Source organism: Calypte anna, chromosome 9 (genome assembly GCF_003957555.1).
Source record: "Calypte anna isolate BGI_N300 chromosome 9, bCalAnn1_v1.p, whole genome shotgun sequence".
NCBI classification, from domain to species: domain Eukaryota; kingdom Metazoa; phylum Chordata; class Aves; order Apodiformes; family Trochilidae; genus Calypte; species Calypte anna.
Genome location: NC_044255.1, coordinates 15,957,599 through 15,967,611, shown reverse-complemented (window position 1 = coordinate 15,967,611; position 10,013 = coordinate 15,957,599).

Sequence of the window (10,013 nt, the reverse complement as noted above, 5' to 3'; positions counted from 1 at the left end):
TGAAGATGAGGTTGGATCCATGTCTAAAGCAGAAATGTTCTGATTACAGCTGGTCCTTGCTCACACCTGGTGAAATTTCTAATAGAGAAGGGAGCACAAGTTTTGGTACTCACATGACAAGGTGCTGAGAAGCTGAGTGTGTGACCTGGGTGGCAGAGAGTTAAATTCACTGCAGTAAGCAGAGGCAGAGCTATTTGGCAAACCATGGAAGTTAATTTATGGTTCTCGGGTGAGAAGCACGTGTCCTCTGCTTGCTTTGAGATTTAAAAAGCACAGTGAAAATATTTTGGGTTTTGATATCTTGACTGGAGGAAGCTGGTGCCTGACAGACAGCAGTGTGTGGTCCTTTAATTCCAATGCCAGCTCTGCCTGCCCCAGGGAGAAGCAGGGAGGCTGCTGTGCCTGTGCTCCTTGTGGCCCTTGCACTCCCCAAGTCAAGAATTACTCATGTACCCCAATTCCTGATTCCTGCAGTGGCACAGAACAGAACAGCAGTCTTGGGAAAATGGCACACTATTAACAGAACTCACTCACTGTACAATGCACTGGTCTGGACAGTCCAAAAAACTGGACTGGAGATGGTGTCTGGCAATTTATTATTGGCACTTGAATACCTCCCTCACAGGAGGAGGATAAGGAGAGATTTGCTTTTGCTGGGGAAGGTGTCCAATGCACAGCCCCCCAGGAGGTGGTAAATGGTCACCCACAATTGTGTGTGCTACACTTGCTGAATTTTCACAGGCAGTTTCACTCCTTCAAGGTGTGAAACTACACCAATGTACAGATTAAATCCTAATCAGAGGATTCCTGAAAAGATGGAAGCAGTTGCAGCAGCAGCACAGCAAGCACTGGGTACAGCAGAAGCTGAGATCCCACCCAAGAAATGTCAGTGATCAAGTAAAGTTTCTAGGTACTTGGTGAACCACTAGCAGTGCAGTGATTCTTCCAGTTAGCTTAAGAAAAACTGAGTATCTGCAAATGCATCAATCTTGGAAAGTGTTATGGCAGCTAATGGGAACTTTAGGATATCAGAGAAAACATGTACCTGGGTTTTCTGTCATTGCTTGTCCATTATCTTCAATTTTACAGAAAGGCAAACCGAGTGAGTGGAAATGAGAAAGTAAGGAGGTGATAAAAACTCGGACTGAAGAATTAAAATCCTATAAATCATTGGGACCAGTACAATGCCACAATCCTGTTACAGTCAAATAGGGTTTGCTGGACATGTCACTTACTGCCACCTGTTCCAAACTGGTCCTGAAGGACGTTTTTATAAGAGACAGAACAGATACACTCTGAATGGGAAAAGGGACTTTGGTCATCAGTCTGGGCAGTAAAACAAGTTGAGAAAATACACTGGGGTCAGCCTGGGCAAACCAGAGGGCCGTTTAATTTATTCAAAGCAATCCTGAAGGGGACTACCACTCCCAGAAGGGCTTGTACAAAACCTAAGGTCAGAAAATGGTGTGCCTGCTTGACAGGAACTGCAGAGGAAATTAAACTGAAGGATGGGACTTTAACCATTCAGTACATGTCACAGCCCACCAATCGCTACAATCTAACTATACATTATATCAGATTTTCAGATTTATTGACTACCCCTTCTGAAAGGGGTCTCACATTGGGAAGAACACTGTTGCAATTCCCTGACTTGAGCCTGTTGCTAAAATTATGAACCATGATAACCATCAATCATGATGCAAAGAAGATACACCATGTCCTAGAAAGAGTGAAGAAAGACTGAGGACGTCTCTGGTGGGAAACTTTTTGGATGGTCACCAACAGTAAGTGGAGTTTGATGCCGCATCCAACTCCAGTTTTGTTGAGTTTTGACCTTCTTATGTTTATTGCTTAGAATCATTCTGTATATCAATTTCTGGCAACAAAATATGTCAACCTGACATGTAAAAAGTATACAATCAACTGATTATGAACGTGAAATGTAAATATATAAATGTAACTAACATTAATTGTGACACTTAAACTAAGCAACATATCAACTAATTGGACTCTTACCACCGATCTGCAACATGCCAAATGTTGACATTGAGGCAAGTGGAAACTCTGTTACCACTCTGTGTTTCAATAATGTGTATTGACTGCTTTCACTTTTTCCTTGGTAACTTTGTTGGTAACTTTGATTTGTGTCTGGGTAGTTTTGAATCATTGTTCAAATGATTGTGCAGTACAGTAGCAGTGAACCTTGCCATCCAGCTGGTAAGTTGCACTTTTACTCCATCACATTAAACTGCCTTTTGACAATATCTTTGACAGTGGTTCTTGAAGTGGTCTGAATCAGTGATTTGTGAAATGCAGCCCTCAGGAAGGGAATTATGGAGCCTGTTTGTTCCATGGATGAGGCTCCCTGCTCGCCCTATGTCCTCAGGGTTGGTCTGGACTCCTGCCACCTTCCTGATATAAATTAGAAGGATTTTTCCTGCCAGGGAGGTGATAGAGAAGTAAAGAGCCCTGCTGTGTGGAGGCAGCAGAAACCAGGGGTGGGGTGAATTGTCCCTGCTGCTTGAGCTGGCATGGGGGATTGACCAGTGCTTTAGGGTGGTTGTGGGGGAAGGATGATCCCAAGACACTGCCTGGGAGTTCTCAACACCTAAATGATCCTTTGAGGACTCAAGGGATCACAGAGGAAAGAAAGCAGAGGGATATCATGGGGCTGGGAGCTGGGTCAGTGTATGGATGGTGCTGCTCCAGGTTCTTTGCTCAAAGCTGGGGGAAGCATCTCTTTGTCCCTGCAACAAAGAGCACGTGGCTGTGTTGGGCTCCATGCCACCATCTCCTCTTCAAACACTTTGTTTCCAAAGAGATGTCCCCCAAAAGTTGCCCATGTGTCCTCACAGATTTACAGAAGTGTTTGCCCTGATGTCAGTTCCAGCCTAATGACCATCTCCTGGCCCTGGGGAACCCTCCTGCTCCCTGTGCCCAACCAGCACCCCCACACCAGTTCCCATCCCTCCTCCATCACCTCTGGTCCTGCTCCCAGGAGATTTCCTCTCTCCCAGCAGCTCGTGGAGCTGTTTTCCTCCAAGACTGCTGTGCACCCTGAGTGACACAGTATCTCTGGAGCTTCCAATATAAAGATTTATCACCGTAGCTTTGGGGATTAAAAAGCAATCCGTCTATGAGGCTGACCCAGCCTTGTAAGGCTTTTTTTGTGTGTGATGTGGTTGTTTGCAACAGGCATGGGGTAGGTTTTTTTCCCTTCGGAGAGCCAAGCTCAAGTTTTACAGCAACTGCTTTATATATTTGGAGACGTGATAGATGGCTCCAGAGGGTACCAGTGGATTTTTTGCTGCTCCTATTCAATTAGCCAAGGGAAGGGTTGTTTTTTGCTTCCTTCTCACAGCCATGGTATGGGGAAAGCACATACAGTGTGACTTTGGCTAATGACTTGCCTGCCCTGGAGTGAGGGGTCCTTGGGCCACAGAGTGGATTTGTGCTTCCCGGCCATGGATGTGGCACAGCAGCCTTTCCCACCACAATGACAGCCTTTCTGAGGGAAGCAGGAAAATGTAAATGTCAGGAATCCACAGGAATGTGCAAGGTTTGATCTCAGCACTGATTTAGGCTGCTTTTTGAACAATATTTCAACTACTCTCTTGCTCCAGGATAGTGATGGTGGTGAAAGGACAACACCTTGGGGCCAGGCCGTGTGTAAGGAAGGGATGAGTTCCCTGTACCCCACCTCTCCCTGCCTTAGGGCATGCAGGGAGGCTGCACAAAGAGGCTGGATGGGCAAAGGGCGTCTCCAAGAAGCAAAGGTCTATGTGTTACTCAAGAACATCCCTGACTGAAATCCCAAAGTCCTCATGGCAGGGTGCTGGAAAGGACAAAATTGTGGTGTGCAGTGCTCTTTCTCAATAGGCCAAAAGCATCATGCAGGGACAAATTCAGGGGAAAAGTGGCCCATTAAAGCCACTGGGCACCTTCACAAGCATTACCTGGGGCAGGGTTGAAAAAACCCACTGGGTTAGAGACACACGATCCGGTGAGCCAACCTCTTCTCCCATTACAAAATGATGTTGCTGAAGATGACAGAATTTTTGTCAGAGGATGTTTAATTTGGTTCATGGGGACACTTTGGTAAAGAAATTAAAGTGATGCATAATTACCATGGCAGTGAAAGCTGGCTGGCTGGCAGTGCTCAGAGGCAAGCAGGGACTGCCACAGTCACTGGTGGGGCTGGGGGCATCGGTATCACCCCAAGACCTCTGGGTTGTCCCTGAGCAGGAGAGTCCCTGGGACTTGGGGGGTGCAAGTGGAGGACCCCAAGACTGACCTGGAGGATAACAGTCTGCAGAGAGCTTCCCCACAGCTCACTAAGGCAGTTTTTATGGTCCCCAGCATAGATGTCCCTGGGGTCTGCCCAGGTCCCCTGTGTGCTCTGTAGAGGATGAAGGTGCACCAGCTCTCCAGTGCTCATGGGGTGGAACAATTACAGCATAAAGAGGATGGCTGGGATGTCCAGACTGGAAAAAGCAAACTTTGATCTAATTTTATATATATTTAGGACCAGTGGAATATGAGAAAAAGTTCCCAAGGGTGGTAGGGGAGTGCCATGATGGGAAATGCCTCCCTATGGATGGAGTGCTTTTTTATAAGGTCTTCTCCACTTCAAATGTGGTTCTGAGGGTGTTTGATTCTGCTGAGGACCCAGTCTGCATTACAAAGTCAGGAAGGGAGTGACAGCCCTTGCTTTTCTGCTCTACAGTATCCAGACAGCATCTTACCCTCCCTCCTGGTACCCAAAGTACCCAGCAGTACCTCGGATGACCCTCTCCAAAATGAGTTTGGAATGAAAACAAGTAAAAACCAAAACCATGGACCTGCACTCAGGGCTAGACCCCAGCTGCCTCTGCTGGAATGCTATTACAGTGGCAGACTTTAATTACAGGGTTTTATTGCTCTTTGTGCTTATCATGGCATCCAGGGCCAGCTTGTCCTCTCTAGTTCAGGACTGTTTAATGTAGCACATTGGAGAAATCTGCCTGAGAAGCATCTGGAGGCTAAAAGCATCTTTCTTGTTATCTTTATTGGGCAGGTACAGTGATTGTCTTGCATTAATGAGTATCTAACATTAATGATGCTGTCATAGAGCATGAGACATCCCCTCCCACCCTTGGAGCTCAAGTCATGCACAGGACAGCCTCAGCTGGCCCTGGGAATAAAAGCCAGCCAAAAAGCAGTATTTCACACAGGAATCAGGCTGGGGCTGCCAGGAGGGGAGGACACAAGTCCCCAGCAGGTATTTGGCAGAGCAGCTTCCTCAAGCAAGCCCCTCTCCATGCCCTGGCAGGTGCCTGCAGGCACAGGAGCTGCCAACAGGCAGCAGAAAATAAAGAAATAGAAATAAACGTGGTTTTCTTCAGCTCCTGTGCCTGACCTCTGCAGGGCCAGCTGATAAAAATGCTTTGCTGTCTGACATTTTCCTCTGCAGGCTTGGAAAGAAGTTCAGGAGCCATGCCCTCCATCCCTCAGCCAGGTCCTGGTCAGGAATGCTCCTGAGAGGGGGAAAATCTCAGGGGTGGGGTGGCTGCAGTTTTATGGCAAGTGCTGGACAACATCCTGCTTTCCCTAGGGCAGGCTTTTAGCTTGCTGGTCCAAGTGCCTTTCAGGCAATTTTCATCTCAAAAAGCATCCCTACAGGCTGCCTGTGTCTCTTGGCTGGGCCAGATCTCACAGCCCATCAGTCTCCATGTGTCCTCTCCCATGGCAGTGGGCTCAGTACACTCACACGTGTCCCATCCCTGGCCAGACCCCACCTTGGCAGGCACCACCTTTTCATTGTCTCACTTGCAGTCAGAGTTATGTTTTAGCCCTGACTGCAGTGCCCTCCTGGCACCTCCCACTACCCCTGGTATTGCAGCCTCAGGGTTCTCTCTGGTCCAGGGCATCCCCTCCCCTGCACACCAGTTCCTCCAGTATTTGCCATTTGCCTTCCTTTTAATTTCTCATCCCATGCTCAGAACATCTGGGATCAATTTGCTGCTGCTGTCACCAGAAAGAAATCAAGTTAATGACAAGAAAGTCATTATAATTTAGGAGAACCATCAAGCCTCAGTGCTGTATTAATGAGGATCAGGGGAGGGTATTGCTGCTGCCTGCCCCACTCTCTTCTCCCACACCTGCAGCCCCAGCCATCCCAGGAGCCTGCTAGCAATCCTGGGCTTAAGCTGACTTTTTCCAGGTATTTTCTTTGTATTCAAGCCATGGTTTGGGCCTTTCTGTTAAAGAGCTCTTTGCTCTCCTGGTGTTTTCAAGTGACTTCTGCTCTGGTTAAAGAAAGATCCACATCTCTCTCCAGCTCTTTGGTTGTCTAAACTCATCCTGGCCCCAGCTCCAAACCACTCTGCCAGGGCTGGTGGAAACAACTGCCTTGCACAGATGGAAAAGCAAATGGTTTGAGTTGTATTTCTTTTCTATTTTTCTGCAGGAGTCACTGCCTGACTCACAGGCAATCAGTCCATCTGGCAGGAGCTCAAAACACACCAGCAGCAAGTGAGGTGCAAAAGCATCATCTGGGTGAGCAGGGAACCCCGCAGGGTGACAAAGACTGGGTGAGGACTTCTTCAATCCCCTGCTATGCAAGAAGGGTGGTAAATGAGAGTGGTTTCTACTGACTGTGTGGTGGAAGGTTGAATTAAATATATGGCAGGAAAAAGGTAAAAGAAAATCCAGTAAATGCTGATAATGGGACTGTAAGGCAGCCATTTGTTCCCAGTCAGGGTGTGGCACTTGTAGTATTTAAAGGTTTTTCCTTCTGGAAAGAGGATTTGTGACTCTCTGCTGATTGTCCCTGTGTAGATATAAATGGGAGAAATGGGAGACCTAACAGAGTTTAAACCCTATTCCAGAAGCTGCAGTAGGATACCACCTACCCTTAGAGCTGGAGCTGAGGTTGGTATCTGCAAACATCTCTTCCCTTGCTGGGAGCTCCTGTCTTTAAAGGTCTCTGCATCTGCTTGCTGTTCCCAGCTCCTGCCCCGCTTCTTCACCCCCAAAGTTTAGCATATCCCCAGTGTAATAGCTTTGGAGCTAAACAGGGCCTTTAGCTGACACTTGTGCAGTTTGGGATGTGTGGGCTGGGAGAGGAGTCAGGTGTGAGATGCTGTCCATGGCTCATGATTTTCCCCCAAAACCTTATCAAAACAGGTTTGGGCATCTTCAGCCCCATTTAGGGGCTTTTTGTGCCAGTAATAATTTTGGTCACACTGCACTTGACCCACGAATTAGGAAAATAATTTTAAAATATAGAAAAGACCAAGCTAAGCAATCTGGCCTCCTTTGAATTTAGCACCCCGGGGGAGACAGAGCATCTCAAAGCACAAACTGCAGGGAGACATGATCCCACCACAGCCCCCCTCTGCCAAGGAGCTTGTTTCAGCCACATTCCCTCCTTGCCAGTGAGGACAGATCTTCTCCTGTGCCACACACAGGTTCCTGGAGTTCAGTCACAATGGGAAAACTGTTTCCAGCAGCTGGGGCACTCGTGGGTGTGATGTGGCTGATGGGCACTTTCTGTCATCTTCAGGGCCTGCTGGTATAATTTTCCCTCATCCAAGAGGCTGTTCTGTGCTTGGTGACAGCCTTGCAAAAAGTTTCACCCATCTCAAGAAGGATTTAGGATTTTTTTGCAGAAAACAGCCAGGCGCTTTGCCTCAAGTCCTCTAGTGCTAAATGTAACTTTTAATACCCAGAGGGTGAAGGTTTAGGCCAGGCAGCACTGCACAAGTTCTGACAGTGCAAGTACAGCCCAGTGTTTTTAGACTCATCAATGTTGGCCTTTCATTGGTTTTCCAGGAGCAGGTACCTGGGATGCTTTGGTCTCTATTGTTTTTGTGGGGAGTGGGAACAGCTCTCAGCTCCCCATGCTTGTCCAATCTGCAGGATCGTTTTGTTAGCCCCAACATGGGTTTTGGCAAAGGCTTTGGAAGGAAATAGGTGGTGAGACCAAGCTCTGCATCAACCCCTGCGTTGTCACTGCTCCTATGTGCAGGAGAGCTTGGGCCAATCTGCTCTCTGTGCACAGGCAGCCTTCACCTGCAATGTGACAGAGCTGCTTCAAAATCAAAGGCCAAAGAAAACCCATTTAAATGAAGAAACAAGGCACCAGTGTGGCTGGAGACACTTGGGCTTTCCCTGAAATTTTCCTCCTTCCCTTCCAGACCTTTCTCCCAGCATGATTTCCTTTCACAGATGGGCTTGCCCCCTGCCAGGCTGTGGCTCATCTGCTGGGGGTGTTTTATTGCCTTCAAGGTCTGGGTGATGTTGGCCCCATGGTAGGAAACACCTTGTGCAGAGGAGCTCAGTTTCCCCAGGAGTGATGCCCTGAGCCAGGGTGAGGGTGTGAGCACAGGAGGAGCCCCCGTGAGCCCGTGGGACTGGTTTGGGCACTCCTCAGCTGAAAGGTGCAGGATCTCCAAATGATTTCAGCAAGTTCAGGCATGAGGCTCCAAGGCTCAGGGCTGGGATGATGCTGGGTTAGCACCCATAGCAGCAATGATTCATCCTGCTCCCAAAAAAAGACACAGAGTGAGCACTGCTCCGTGGCACAGACCACAACTTCTGCCCATCACTGCACGGGCGCAGCCCAAAGCCTCAGAGCAAAGGGGTGCAGAGACCCAGCAACAGCAAGGCCCTTCCCTTATCCTCACAGCATCCTCTGGAAACATATTTCCCTCTTAATATCCCGCCAAAACCTTGGAGAGGCTTTTTTACACAGACACATGTACCAACATAGCTCTGTATTTAGGATAACCTCAGGTTTTTCTAGAGGAAATGCAGCAGCTCAGAGTCTGGGCTGCTGTACCTGGTGAGGTGGGAGACTGGACCAGGTGCTCCTCCTCCCCAGGCTCAGTGTCCCCCTTTGACCATCCCCAAAGGGTCAAAGGCATCTTCTTTCTCTTGCCTGGGGGCTGTAGAGAAACATCTTCCCTTCTCTTTCTTTCCAGACTTATTTTCTTTCCAAGACTTTTTAAAGACATACAGTTAGAGGCTGGATTTCAAGCTGTGAATCAAATCTTTGGAAGAAATGTAACTTCATGAAGGTAAATCAGGCAGTAAACAGTGCTTGGAGGTTATTTATTCTGCTCAGAATAACTGTAAAAAACTCTCTTCTTCCAAGCAACAGGATACCCAGGGAGCCAGTTCTCTTGGGCAAGGAAGAAAGTGGCAGCTACTTGTAAATTATATTAATGGACCTTTTATTGGACAGATGCTACACTATTGGACTATGGCATGGGGCAGAGAAAGAAATGAAAGCAAACCGTGCAAACCCACCAGAGAAGCAAATCAGAGTCTGACAGCATGATCTGCACTTGTATTTGTTCTGAGAAAATTGCAAGTGCTTTTGGTCTTCATGCTGGAGGACAGGGAGAGCTGCACTGTCTTCCCTTAGCCTTGGGCAGGGGATGGGTGGCATGGATTTGAAAGCTTGGATGGAAATTGTGCCCCTGGCAGCTTTTTGGGCCATGGCTGCTCTGTCCCTTGAAGTGGCTTCAGGTGAGATCTGGGTGAACCCAGCCTGGCATGGTCAGAGGGGTGATGCCTTGTGCATGGGGAGATGGGGAAAAACTCAGTAGAGGGTGATCTTTAGAAGGGTCCCCTCTTCCCATGCTGCTTAGGGTCCTTCCTTCCATCACCTTCTATAAATGTGTCTTATCCAGACTGCCTGGGCATGGGACATGAGACTCCTGCTCTGCAAGTCCCCACTGGTGGGATGTTGGGCAGTCACGATAGTGATCTCCCCTTTTTGGGTGTTACCCATCAGGTGGTGCACAGTACCCACCAGCCAGCTCTGCTCAGATTTATTTTCCTGATCCCAAGGCTGGCAACATCCTAGAGTTGTTTCAGGAGCAGCACTGGTGCCCAAACCCTTGTCCCCACTGCCCATCCATTGTGTGGCTGAGGGACTTCCCTGGGGTAGGGAGCCCCTACCATGGTTGTTCTAGCCTTTCCCTCTCCTCAAGCTTTCCAGGAGAACCTGTCACTCCTGCAGC